Source organism: Lycium ferocissimum, chromosome 1 (assembly GCF_029784015.1).
Source record: "Lycium ferocissimum isolate CSIRO_LF1 chromosome 1, AGI_CSIRO_Lferr_CH_V1, whole genome shotgun sequence".
Taxonomy (NCBI): Eukaryota; Viridiplantae; Streptophyta; class Magnoliopsida; order Solanales; family Solanaceae; genus Lycium; species Lycium ferocissimum.
The window spans coordinates 63,781,115-63,795,114 of record NC_081342.1 but is presented as its reverse complement, the minus strand read 5'-3'; the positions used below and the strand labels follow the sequence as shown (position 1 = coordinate 63,795,114).

The 14,000-nt window shown below is 34.5% G+C and overlaps 1 long non-coding RNA gene across 1 annotated transcript; it reads right to left on the bottom strand.

The window, feature by feature from the left end:
• Nucleotides 1–8,668: 8,668 nt before the first annotated feature.
• LOC132030518 (uncharacterized) lies at nucleotides 8,669–9,602 on the bottom strand. The gene is made up of 2 exons (XR_009408061.1): nucleotides 9,295–9,602; nucleotides 8,669–9,034 (listed from the first exon to the last, which is right to left on the bottom strand). It is a non-coding gene; the product is annotated as an uncharacterized LOC132030518 (long non-coding RNA).
• Nucleotides 9,603–14,000: the final 4,398 nt, after the last annotated feature.

Here is a 14,000-nt window from a genome sequence, read left to right as displayed (position 1 = left end):
ATCTATTTAAAGAGATTATTGTCATACCATGTTGTTTTACATGATACCAAATCGTAGAAAGACACAATTATATTTGGCGAAGCAAGTCAAGAATGTACTTGTCATGATTGCAACAATATTATATGGCGATGAGCAACTCTATCTAAGGAAGGAAGATGCAGATCATCAACCAGTTCGTCAAATGATCATTTGACAGATCTGATGACAAATGCTCTACCAATCTCAAGATATGATAAGTTGGTATACCGGATCGAGTACATCATCTTCAAGAAATTTGATCCTTAATCGGGAAGTGAAATACGCGTTGTACTCTTTTGCCCTAACCAAGATTTTGTCCAATTTGGTTTTCTTGGTAAGGTTTTTAATGAGGCAACTAGCAATGCGTATTTCTAGATACGTGTATTCTTTTTCCTTCACTAGGATTTTTTTCCCACTCGGTTTTTCCTAGTAAGGTTTTAATGAGGCATTAAATCGAATAATGAACATCAATGTGGAGTGTTATAAATACACCATATTATGGATGTCCATTCAAATACATAGTCAACTAGATAAGCTTGCAATCAAGCAGTGCTCGCAAGTAGCTCTGCACAGATAGCTTGCAGCTCAAGCGGCATTGCCAAAGCAACTTCCTGAACATCTTTACAACAACTTCCTCAAGCTTACAATCAAGCAGACAGCTTGCGAGTAGCTCAAGCAAGCAGCTTTGCCAGCAGCTTCTGAAAAGCCTTGCAACAGCTTCTTGAAATGCCTCGCAACAGCTTCCTTTCTTATATAAATAGCAAGTCAATTCAGTTCATTTGGACACATTAATTGAAAAAGCAATAATCTCTCTCTCTCTCTCCTCTCTCTCTCTCTCTCCCCTAGCTTAACGACTATATTTCTTGTTGTCGTGTACTTCTAATATTATTTCATAGAAATTATAAAACCAATAAGGTAAATGTTGTCAGAATTTTCCATATAATTTGAAGTATAATTAGCAAGAAATAGTCCTTTAAGTATGCATTGAATAGTTTTCGTCCTTTAAGTTTGTCAAAAATTAACAACTTTAGTCTCTGCCAAATATTTGAACAATTTATATTGGTTAGATTTGGCGAAAACTATGAAAAGAAAAATTTAACAATAAACACCAAGAGAGTCCCATCAAATCCTAATGATGCAACACAAAAAACTGCACCAGACACGAAAAAAATATAGAAAAATAACATAAATTACACCTCAAAAAGCTACACTAAACTTTAAAAATAAGTCAATAGTAACAGAAACTTCATAAATATACCTCTAAATATGAGTTCCTGCTAATTTTTTTTCTTTTCATAATTCCATTAAAATCTTACAGACAAAGTTCGGCATATATTTAATTGAGACTAAAACAGTTAACTTTTGACAAGCATAAATGACCGAAGTTAACTTTTGACAAACATAAATGATCAAAACTATTTAATACATAATAAAGTGACTATTTGTACTTACCCTCAAACATAAAGGATCATTTTTGTCATTTTCTCTATAATTTAGCAATCAGTTTAACTTTTTAAATATCTTAAAGATAAAAAGGCGTGCATAAACAAATTCTCTCAAGTGTTGTATAGCTTTGGCAGTGATCGTCTTTTCAAAGAATTACAAAATCCTTGAAAATGGCGAATTAACAGCACGAATCGAGTTTGCCATGGATTCTTGAAGCATTAGCTCTTCTAGTAGTCATACTAATCGCTGCTCATGTCCTCACTTTGGTATTCTCAGAATGACTTTCTCCCTACTCTCTTAATGTGTGTTTTTTTTTTTTCGAAATAGTAACATGAGTAATTGACTGAGTTTTGTTATTGGTGTACTAAACAGTTTTGGTCCTTTAGATTTGCCAAAAGTTAATAGTTTTAATCTTCGTCTAGTTTTTAACAATTTATGTTCGTTAGATTTGATGAAAACAGTGAAAAAATAAAACACCAAGGAAGTCTCAATAAGGCCAAAATTATGCAACACAAAAAACTCCAATAGACACTAAAAGGATATAGAAAATAGGGAAATTTACTTGGATAGAGAACATATAAGTGGTATTTACTTTTAGTAACTACACTTTACTTTAATTACATCTAGTAGCTAAATATTGTATCTCAATTACACAAGTTAACTAATATAATAACTCCTCCCCCTTCTTCTCTCTTCACTGCTCTCTTCCCTCTTTTCTCTCCTTCTCTCTCGCCCATCTCTTTTCTCCCTGAACTCTCTCCTTTTTCCCCTCTTCTCCCTTCTTCGCCATTGGAGAGGGGTAGTTGAAGTAATTACTGTTCTTCCACTTACTCATATAACCCCCAACTGGTTGCTAAGTGATACAAATAAGGCAAGTAGAATGATGATGGACTTAGAAGGGATTCTAGGCTTTAATAAAGCGTGAAAAGCGAAGCAACTAAAACCCATTGATCACCAAGATTGCAGCTTGGCACTCAATTCTTCGAGAGATATGTATTAACCAAAATGGATGTTGAAATTTAAATATGGTAGCCTTAAAGAGAGCCTCCGGATACTGCCCCGACCACAGTGTTGCTTCCACCGAATCCGGCTCCGTCCGCCAACCACGCGGCGCATAAGGTTTGTTGTTGTTGTTTTAAATTTCGGCGGATCCGGCTGGAAATCGTCTCCAGATCTGGCCGGAACTAATGATTGTATTCATGAATACAGCGATTGTATTCACATTTTTGAGTTTTTTTGTTAAATTTTTAGATTGTATCCATTTTTTTAGTGGTGTATTTGTTAATATTTGGTGTATCTTTGTTTTTATGTATTTAGTTTTCTTGTTGTATTCATTAATACAACGAGCTCGTTTATGAATACAGATACTCATTTCAGGAATACAGTGAAAAAAATCGTTGTATTCATGAATACAGCGAAAACAAAAATTGAATACAGCGAAAAAAAATGAATACAGCGGACATAAAAATAGCTACGAGCTGTAAATAAGCAAAATGTAGCTATGCCAGATTTTTAACCCTCAAAATGTAGTCATTTATGAAATTTTCCCTAGAAAATAGCCGAAATTACATCTGGAAAAGCTGCAACAAACTTTAGAAATAAATAAAAAATTGTACCTCTAAATATGAGTTCTGCTAATTTTCCTTTTTTCATAGTTCCGTTCAAATCTTTCGGATAAAGTTCGGCATGTATTTAATTGAGACTAAAACAGTTAACTTTTGACAACATAAATGACCAAAACTATTTAATACATAATTTAAGTGACTATTTGAACTTACCCTCAAACATTAGAGACCACTTTTGACATTTTTTTTTCTATAATTTAGCAATTAATTTAACTTTTTAAATATCTTAAACATAAAAAAAGCGTGCATAAACAGATTTTTTCTAGTCTTTGTATAATTTTAGCAGTGATCGTCTTTCAAAAAATCAAAAAATCCATGGAAATGGCTAATCAAAAACAAAAATCGAGTAGGCCGTGGATCTTGGAAGTTTTACTGCATCAATAGTCATACTAATCGTTGTTCATGTCCTCGCTTTGGTAATTTCCAAATTACTTTTCTCTCTTAATGTCTTCGAATTTGTCATATAACTTGAAGTATAATTAGCGAGAAAATGACAAGATGGTCCCTTAAGTTTGGAAGTAGGTTCAAAAGAGTCCCTAAATATGTTCTAAAATAGTTATGATCCTTTAAATTTGTCAAAAGTTGACGTTTTAGTCTCTATCAAATATTTAACAAACTTTGCTCCTAGATCTGACAGCAATTGTGGAAACAAAAATATTTAATTAAAAATATTAGAAAAGTTCGATCAAATCCTAGAAACTATACTAGACACGAAAATATAGATAAAAACAAGCAGAACTACACAAAAAGCTACACCACACTTTAGAAAGAGATAAAAAAATAGCAGCAAAAAATGTACCTCCAAATGTGGGTTCCTGCTAAATCCTTTTTTTTCCTGCAATTTTTGGCAAATCTAACTGATGAAATCTCTATAAATATATAAAGCAGGGATATAGGCCGGTGATGTGACAGCACCAAAAACCAGCATTTGCATTTATCTTTATTCTCACATTTTTGCCTCTTTTGTATTAATTAATAGTTAACCTTAAGTCCTTTAACGCAATATTTTACTGCACTAAAAGATATCCCTTCTCTCCTTTAGCGCAGTAAAATACTGCGCTATAGGACCTTTTTGTTTTGGTTAAACTCTCTTTCTTTTACATTTTCATACTTTTTTACGTACTTTATCCATAGATCAATCATGCTTCGAGACTCCGGAACTTCAATATTTTATATAGAACCCTATTTATTTTTGTGTGATTAATAAGGTAGGCTCAATACATCAACGATACACAAAACTTCGGATTGTCATTTTAGTGGTTGAAAAGTGCTCGAAGTAAGTTTTTGTTTGAAGACTTGTTGTCATTAACTTTAAGTTATTTATGTTTCAGGGTTTCATGTTATTTTTTAATTAATTCGTAACTTTATTTCGAATATGTCACGATTTTTTATTATCAATTTAGGATGTGACACTATAAACGATAATAAAGACTAAAATAATATTTATAAATATAAATAGATACGCAAAAAATATATAATATTTACTTAAACTGTACAACTTAACTGTATATACACTATCGTGGATGGGTCCCACATGTAGTATGCCTGAGACTATCCTTAGGCCTAAGGCTCATACCATCCCCACCGCCCTCGCCATCGTCTCCATCCCCCCTTTTTCCTCTTAATAAGAGGGCGCTCTAAGCCATGATCATCCCTCGCCCTTGCGGCCTTCTGCATAATGTGCTTCTTCTTGGGATCTAGTCTCGCTAGTACGATTGAAATCTCAGGCTAATCTGGTTTGGGAAACAAGACCTCATCCTCGTCGGGAGATGCCACCGCAGGCGCCAAAGTATGAACCTAAAAAATATATAAAAATTAGTACCAATTCTTATTTATATTGAATACATTAATGTTTGTTAAATAATCAAACCTGTGTATCGACGGGTGCCTGAGTAGGCTCGTGAGTGGGCTCCTGAGATGGGCCTGGTGCAGAATATGAAGTAGTTTCATGAACAAGATGATGGGAGGCTGAAGCTGGAGTGGTGTGCTATTCGAGGTCCAAATAAAGTTTTAAAAAATTAAAGTAATACTCACCTTATATTGAATAAAATTAAGCTTTACTAAAAATCTTACCTGTGGCTCGACAGCCTCATGAGAAGACACCTGTGGCTTGGCAGGCCCATGAGAAAATGCTTGAGTGGGTCACTCTGGTGGATCCACTGGTGCCGAATCCTAAAATATGAAAAATTACGAAATAATAAGTAACATATATATTTAAAATAAGTACTTTAATGTGTTAAATAAGTATTTTAAATACTAACAGGGATTAAAAAGTCATAGAAATAAGAATCTGGGGACCGTCTAAATTTCTCACCGGCCGCTCATCATCTAATGATGCACGAAATGCTGCCAATCAATGCTATCACATTCCTCGATGTACGCATTCTGACTCGGTTGAGATGAAGACCCAGGTATCTCCGCAAGTAGGCACGCTGGCGTAAACGTAGGTGACGGTACAATTGAGCTGCTACTGGCCTGGAACGGCTACGGACGGACTGGAATGGGAGCGGCCTCTGGAATGGGAGTGGCCTCATCTGCCTTATCTACTAGATTGTGTCCTCCGCCACCACGTCCTCTAGTAGCACCGCGTCCTCTAGCAACACGACATTCACTAACAGCACCACGTCCCCCTCTTCGCGCCGTCTGATACTGATCATCCATACGCCTAATCTCTCCTGCCTACCGGATACCGTCCTCGGATATCCGTTCCATCTGCAGAATGCCCCGCAACCTCGGGGTTAGACATATGCTCTAACCCTAATATGCGCACTCGTTGTACGGTCAGCATCTGCATTTGTGTTCAACAGTAAAAAAAATAGTTCTTTTTAAAACTTAATAATTAATACAATTAAATAAATCTAAATGCAATAAACTTACAAACGCCTCGTACTGCCCCACAAGTGCCGCGAATCCTATATCCCTTGCGGGACATAAAGCTGGGTTGCCAATCAATCGGCGTGTGATCCCATGATACCAATGCATGCAATCCGTGATAGGAGTCGCATGACCGACCTCCGCTAAAGTTCCCAACCTGTCCTGCCAACGCTGGAGCTGGACACCCATGAAAGTCAGAAATGCATCATCAATGGCCGCTTGATCGTTCCGTGTAGTGTCGGAGCTCATGACGAACGTAGGGGGACATATTCTGTGTATGCCCAAACTGTCGTAAGACGTGCTCGGGCATGTGGTCCTCAACGATTTCTAGGTGTATCAATGGACTCCGCGACCACCACACGGCCTGACCAGCCCTAAAAAGGCCGACAACTCATCCAAAATAGTAGCGTACGACATCCATATAAATAGTTGCATAAAATATAGATACAAATTAAAGATCACCAAGTAGAAAAGACGTTTAATTAAATTAATAATGTAAAGTTAAATGGTTTTACCGCATCGTCCATCATCTGATCAAGCTCGTCCCGGAATGGAAGAATACTGTGCTGCATATCCACATTCAGTCAAACCCTGCCGTCCACCTCTTCGCATAGGGCATGTTATTACCGAGGTGATGCCTAGGTACGGGCTGAAAAAGCAGCATCCTCTCCCACGCCCATAACTAAAAGCGATATTAGAAAATACAATTTTTTAGTCGTCGTTTCAAGAGGTTTGTTTACATTAAAGGAACACACATTTAAAAATATTACCTGGAGAAGAGCAAAAAAATCCACACACATCGCTGATATGTCCAATAGACGCTCGGCATATGCATTGATAGAGGTACGCCAAAACAGTATCGCCCCAGCTGTAGTCTCCCAAGCGGTCCAGATGCTCCAAGAAGATCAAATATCATTAGCTGATATAGGCACCCGATGTGTTCAGTAACAAGATGTCCTCGAATATAATGAGCAGATACAAACGGCAATGACGGTCAACAACGTCCTGAGGAGTGCCGTCGTTAATAGGAGGCTCTGCCAGCAAATAAGTGCAGAGTGCACTAATCTGCATCCGACTCTATCCTGAGATATGGGTCGTGACACCAGGTATGAAGTGGGTGAGCCTAGTCAACTCCGACACCCATGTCCTACCGCGAGGAGGCTCGTACCGACTGTATAATGACTCTCCATCTACCAACAATCCAAACAAGATCTCCACATCCTGAAGTGTAATCGTAACCTCACCAGTGAGTAGATGGAAGGTATGTGTCTCCGGCCTCCACCACTCAATCATGGCCGCAATAAGCACCCAATCATGCTGTACTCGACCAACGGACACAAAACGATAGATACCGCCTCTAAAAAATATCTCTAAGTCGCGAGGGTGGGGGCCGCTCGGGTAAAAGAGTCCACGCTCTCTGCAGCCTATGGGACGGAGCCTAGTCCCTATCCCTATAGCACCAGCCCATAATAACTCGGACCTATGATTGTCTTACAAAGAAAGTACTGATCTATCATCGGGCCCTGGGTGAACAGCGAGCCCCGGGTGAACATTCGGATCCATGAAAGTGTCGTGTCTATAGAAACTAAATTATTCATTATTCTTGAAATTAAAGTGAAATTATATTAACTAATTAATCATTTATAGGGAATATGTGAATTATGATGATTATGTTGTATTACATTTTGTGAATTATTATATCTAATTATAATTATTCTCCTAGCTACAATTAAAGAAATAACAAACTAATTTATTTAACGATTAACATGGGATAAACAAATAATTAACATGGGACAAACAATTTCACAAATAAATAAATTAACAATGCCATAATTAACAAATAATAGGAGATTACTATATTTTCTCTAATTAAACAATTAATAAAGAATTAACAAATTAATAATTCATAAACAATTAATAAAATAACAATTAATAATCAACAATTAACAACTAATAAATTAACAAATAATAGTAGATTACTATATATGTTTTTTAATTAAACAAGTCATAAACAATTAACAAATTAACAATTCATAATCAATTAACAAATAATAAATTAACTAAAAAAAAACAGTGGCAAAACGGGCAGTTGCCCAACAGCCAAAAAATGCAAAAAAAAAAAAAAAAAAAGAAGATTTTTTGAAATTCGAGACTACAAAACGTAAACATGCTTAGGATTATAATATATTTAACAAAATAATTAAAAAGTTCATAGTAGAATACCTTTGATCGAAACTTGTAGGGTTGTTTTAATCGAGTTGCACGTCGATTTTTTTTCAAAATCCGATTTTTTAGAATCGCTCCGACTTGAATATCTTAATCTAACTTTTCAAACGAAATTTGAATAGAAAATGACCTTTTTTTTTTCTCCTTCAATGGCAATCAAATTATTTTTTTAAGTGTTGGGGGGACCAGTGGTGAACCCGATAGTTTTATGTCGGGGTCCTATAAAGGAGAGAAGGAATATCCTTTAGCATAGTAAAATACCACGTTAAACGACTTAACCGTGCCATTACAGTTAAGCCCTTTAGCACAGTATTTTACTACGTTAAAGGTACTTTTATACCACTTTTTTTTCTAGAGTATTTTGGTGCAAGTTTTTTTTTATTGAGTCATTTTGGCTCCGGACTCTTTCTTGCAAAGAAAGCTATAATATTCTGCTCGAACAATACAAATAATTATGAAAACACATAATAGACATATACACTTAATCCATATCTATTATTCATATTTCGTACACATTGATTCGAAGTCTTGAATCTAATCATACAAGCAGCGAGTAGGTTGATACATATTTCAGGAATTACAAAATAAAATACATTACTGAATAGTGATTAATGATAATAAAACACCCATAATATATGCATATAGTGCATCCAATTTTATTTTATATTCGTACACTCGCTCTGCTTCTAACTGTTGATATGTTCCTCAGGGTCTCTACGGACCTTTTATACCATTGCCATAAATCTTCTTCTTGCATGTCGGTAACTGGCATACCGGCGAATTCCCAAGTTCTTCAGCGGGTTTTCGTAATGAACGATATGCCGGTGAGCTTTTTCCACCTGCTGCTGCAAGTTTTGTTCCAAAAAAAAAAAAAACAAGAAGTAAATATAAAATATTATTACTTCTCAAGAAGAATTTCGAATAGTGAAGGTATATGCAACTAAAAGATGACATTTCCTTTATTCTATTTTATATGCCAGTATTAGTATTTGAAAAGTTTAACAGTATTTTGTCAGCATTTTTTTTTTTTGGTTGAAGTATCTTGCCATACTCGTAATTTTCTTCATCGTTTGAATTACATTATACGGTAAAGGGACTAGTATACCTGACAATGTCCTGGATGTTGCTGAGGATAGACAGAGGATTAAGACCAAAAAGGCTATGAATTGAAAAGAGAAGGCTTTGGGATTCATGGCTTCAAAAGCTATGGGAAATTCACTACAAAATTGTATATGATAAGGTGCTTAATTAATCATTATGCTTATGTGCTGGCCCTTTTATAAAGTTCCTAAAGCGCACAATGATGAAGATTTCATAAATGTGTGGACCCTTCAATTGACTTGGAGTCTTTGCGTAACATTTGTAATTTGATTTAAAACACTCCACGTGGGCCAAGCCTTCTCAAGTTGATGACTATGATGTTTAGTTCATCTGTGAGTCCGAATTAGCCTGCAAATTAACTTTCTTCAAAAACTCAATATAGTAAGATTAAGGGTCTATTTGTTATGAAAATAAGTGACTTAATTTTCTTACTTATTTTTCAATCTTATCCAATAGTATTTAAATATTCGACATGCGCTATGAGGATGGATGAGATGAGGCGTGGGGGTGTGTTGGGCATAGGGGGAGGTGCTTAACGGTGCGGGGGAAAGGGGCGTGGGGTGGGGTGGGGTGGGATCAGGATACCCGGGGGTGGGGGTGTATTTGGGGTTGGGGCGCGACATAGGGCGGGGGAGGTGGTGGAATGTTGGTGGCAGAGGAAGACAAAAAGACAACTGGCATGGAATGTAGTGGTATTTGTCTTCTCGTTCTCCACTGGTGAAGTCTATTTTTTTTTAACTCTTAATAAACTTAGAGGGCGTTTGGCTAAGCATTTTTTAGCTTATCTCTGCGTTTGATAAAAATAAAAGTACTTATAAGCTAAAATAAGCTATAAGTCATAAGTTGGCCTCTCTCAATTTTTTATTTTTCAGCTTATAAGAACTCTTAATTTGACCAAAGATTTTACTGTTCTATCCCTAATATTATTTTGTAATTCCTAGAATACCTTACTTAAATAAAACCCCTAACCCTCTCCATCAAGTCACTCTCTCATCACGTTCAAGAAAGCAAATGTACGAATGATTTCGGTGACAAACTTTGATCGCTGTTCAATAAGTAGTTGCTAAAAAGTCCATATAAACTAGCCGTTCTTTTATTAATGTTAAGCAAGATAGTAGTTGGTCTAAGAGGAATTAACCTATAGGCTGAAACATATGTTTTCAACAATAGCTAAATATTAAAATAAATAAATTGCATGTTTGTTCCATTCAAATATTTGTTATGTACCATTTGAGAGTTTAATCAAATTACTAATCATTTCATTACAGCTTATGATTGTATTTTAATTTATAATAAAATAATTTATATTTGTAAAACAGTTTTATGTAATTAATTTTGTATTGAAAATAAAAATGAGGCATAAATTATTTTGTATTTTGAATTAATCTGGAATTTATAATCTTGTAAAAGCAATGCTCTTATTAGTGTAAATAACTTTAAGGACAATTAAATCATTTTAACAGAAAGCCTGATTATCAGCACTTTTTCTGCCAAGCACTTCAGCTGCTTAATATAAGTTTCAACACTTCAATCCAAACATGTAACTGTTTATTTATTAAATCAATTTTAACATTTAAAAATAATTATCACCACATAATACTTATCAGATGCTTTAAATCAGCTAAGCCAAACAAACTCTTATTTTCCTTATTTTGCGAATCCGACATCATCTAATGAAGCAATTCAATCAAAGCGTACAATTTGGTGATATATAAATATAAATAGCAGGATATTTATTTGCTTAAGATAAATGGAAAGAAAAGAATTGTGTTTGGAGTTTTAAATCTAACTTTCTTTTTACGCTTTTTTTTATGGGCTTGACTCGGTCAGATAGAGGTGATATCTTATTCAATTGCGACCTCGAGGAAGTTGTTCAAATAGACCAAGGATTAGACAGAGAAAAAGTACAGCCAAAAATAGAAAAGAATATGTTTTTTTTGAATAAACTAATAAGGAAAATAGTGTGGCATTCTCTCATTCTATAAGAGAGAGTTAGCAGGCAGAATTCCGTCAACGTGCCTGCTTACTTCCGAGGTCATTTCTGATATTTCAATGTTATTGTGCTTTAATTATGTTGTATTAAATGTTGTAGCGTGTGTACCTTTGCTCTTTATGGACAAAAAAGTGGGCTGCTTTTATTGAATTTCTTATCATAGTTTACACTTTGGGCCTTATATGGGCCCCACCTGATCTTTAACTCTATCCACAATCGTCAAAAGATGTAGCAGCCTTTTGATGCTATAATAGTCAAAAGATGTAGCAACCTTTTGAATTTTTTACTATTGTTTATACTTTGGGCCTTATATGGGCCCCACCTGATCTTTAACTCCATACATTATGGTCAACAAATGTAGCAGCCTTTTGATGCTACAAGAGTTAGCAGGAGGCATTCCGTCGACGTGCCTGCTTTCTCCCGAGGTCATTGCTCATTGTCAAGCCGTTTGATGTAATTCGCGACTTTTGTAGGATAAAAAAAAAAAGTTAAACCAAACTAATATAAAAAAAAAACATAAATAGTTTCATGACTAATTTAGTGCGAGAATTTAAAGCTAAAACCATTTGGCGCTTTCACGCCAAAATTGTGCGTATTTAAACTTGTTCCATAGTTGCAAACAATTTTGCACTAGTTATTTTTCTTCCTATTCCAAAAGTCATAAGAGAATTAGTTGTCCATATATTTATGGAAAATAATTTATAAACACCGGGTATTATACTAATCCAATTAATTATATATTCATGTGTACTTACATCTACTTAGTTCAAATTCAAAATGACTCAATAAAAAACAAATTGAACAAAATCAGACAAAAAAAAAAAAAATTACAAAACTATCTTTATACATAGATATGACTAAAGATTTTTTTTTTTGCATAGTAAGATTTTTCAAAATATAACTAACACTAAAATAAAAAAAAAAATTGGTAATTTTTTTTTTTGCAACACATTAATAATCGGAGCCTACTTAGTGTTTTTTCCATACTTTGACTAATGATTAGTCGTGTGTCATTACCAATTCAAACTTTAATATTTTATATAGAAACGATATTTTTTTACAATAATGTAGGCTCAATACATCAAGGATACGTAGACGTTCGGATCGTCATTTTAGGGGTTCAAAAGGTGCCGAAGTAAGTTTTGTTCGAAAAAACTTAGTATTTTTTCATACTTTGACCAACGATTAGTCGTAAAAGACTAAAACGTCAATATTTTATATAGAACCTAATATTTTTTTTTCCCGTACAATAATGTAGGCTCAATACATCAAGAATACGTAGACGTGTCGGATCGTCATTTTAGGGGTTCAAAAGGTGCAGAGTAAGTTTTGTTTGAAAAAAAACTTAATCTTTTTTCCATACTTTGACCAACGATTAGTCGTGAAAACTACTTAACACGAGTCCCGGAACCTGATATTTCGGAGTCTTGACACACGACTAATCGTTGGTCAAAGTATGGAAAGAACACTAAATTTTTTTTCAAACAAAACTTACTTGGGCACCTTTTGAACCCTTAAATGAACGATCCGAACGTCTACGTATTCTTGATGTATTGAGCCTACATTATTGTACGCAAAAAAATATCTGGTTATATAAAATATTGACACGTTTGAATCTTGACACACGACTAATCGTTGGTCAAAGTATAAAAAAAAACACTAAGTTTTTTCAAACAAAACTTACTCCGGCACCTTTTGAACCCCTAATACGACGATCCGAACGTCTACATATCCTTGATGTATTAGGCTACATTATTGTACTAAAAAAATATCGTGTTCTATATAAAATATTGAAGTTTGAGTTGACACACGATAATCATTAGTCTATGAAAAAAATACTAAGTAGGCTCCGATTACTAAGTGTTGCAAAAAAAGAAAAAAAGTTTACCAAATTTTTTTATTTATTTTAGTGCTTTTTCCTTTCTTTGGGAGATCGCGCTATGCAAAAAAAAAAAAATTCTTTAGTGAAAATAACTGGGCTAAAGATAGTTTTATAACTTTTTTTTTGGGGGTATTTTGATTCACTTGGTTTTTTATTGAGTCATTTTGGTTCCGGCACTGTGTTAAGTAGATGTAAGTACACATGAATATATAATTAATTGGATTAGTATAATACCGAGTGTTTATAAATTATTTTCCATAAATATATGGACAACTAATTCTCTTATGACTTTTGGAATAGGAAGAAAAATAACTAGTGCAAAATTGTTTATGGAACATTGCTCTTTCACGCACAAATTTTGTGCGTGAAAGGCCAAATATTCTTTTTTTGTTGGATTCCTTTCACGCATTAAATTAGTGCGTGAAAACTACTTATGTTTTTTTTTTGTTGTATTAGTTTGGTTCAACTTTTTTTTTTGTCCTACAAAAGTCGCGGATTCCCGTTTGATGTAATTAAAGAATTAATGTTGCTATAATGACATCATTAGCGAAATTTAGACGATTAAACAACACAGCCTTTTTTATGGTTAAAAAAAAAAGGTTTAAAGAGAATTGAGAAGCAAACAATATATGCACATAGAAAAAGACTTAGCCACTTGTTTGAATTATATGCACATACAAAAAGACTCAGCCACTTGGATAGCCACTTGTTTGAATTAAATGTTAATTTATTCAAGACGAAGACTCATTGTCTTGGAAGTTGTTATGATTCTACACCTTATTATGTACGCAATTCTTGTGCTAGTTTACTACAATATAAATAGTGTACCCTGCAC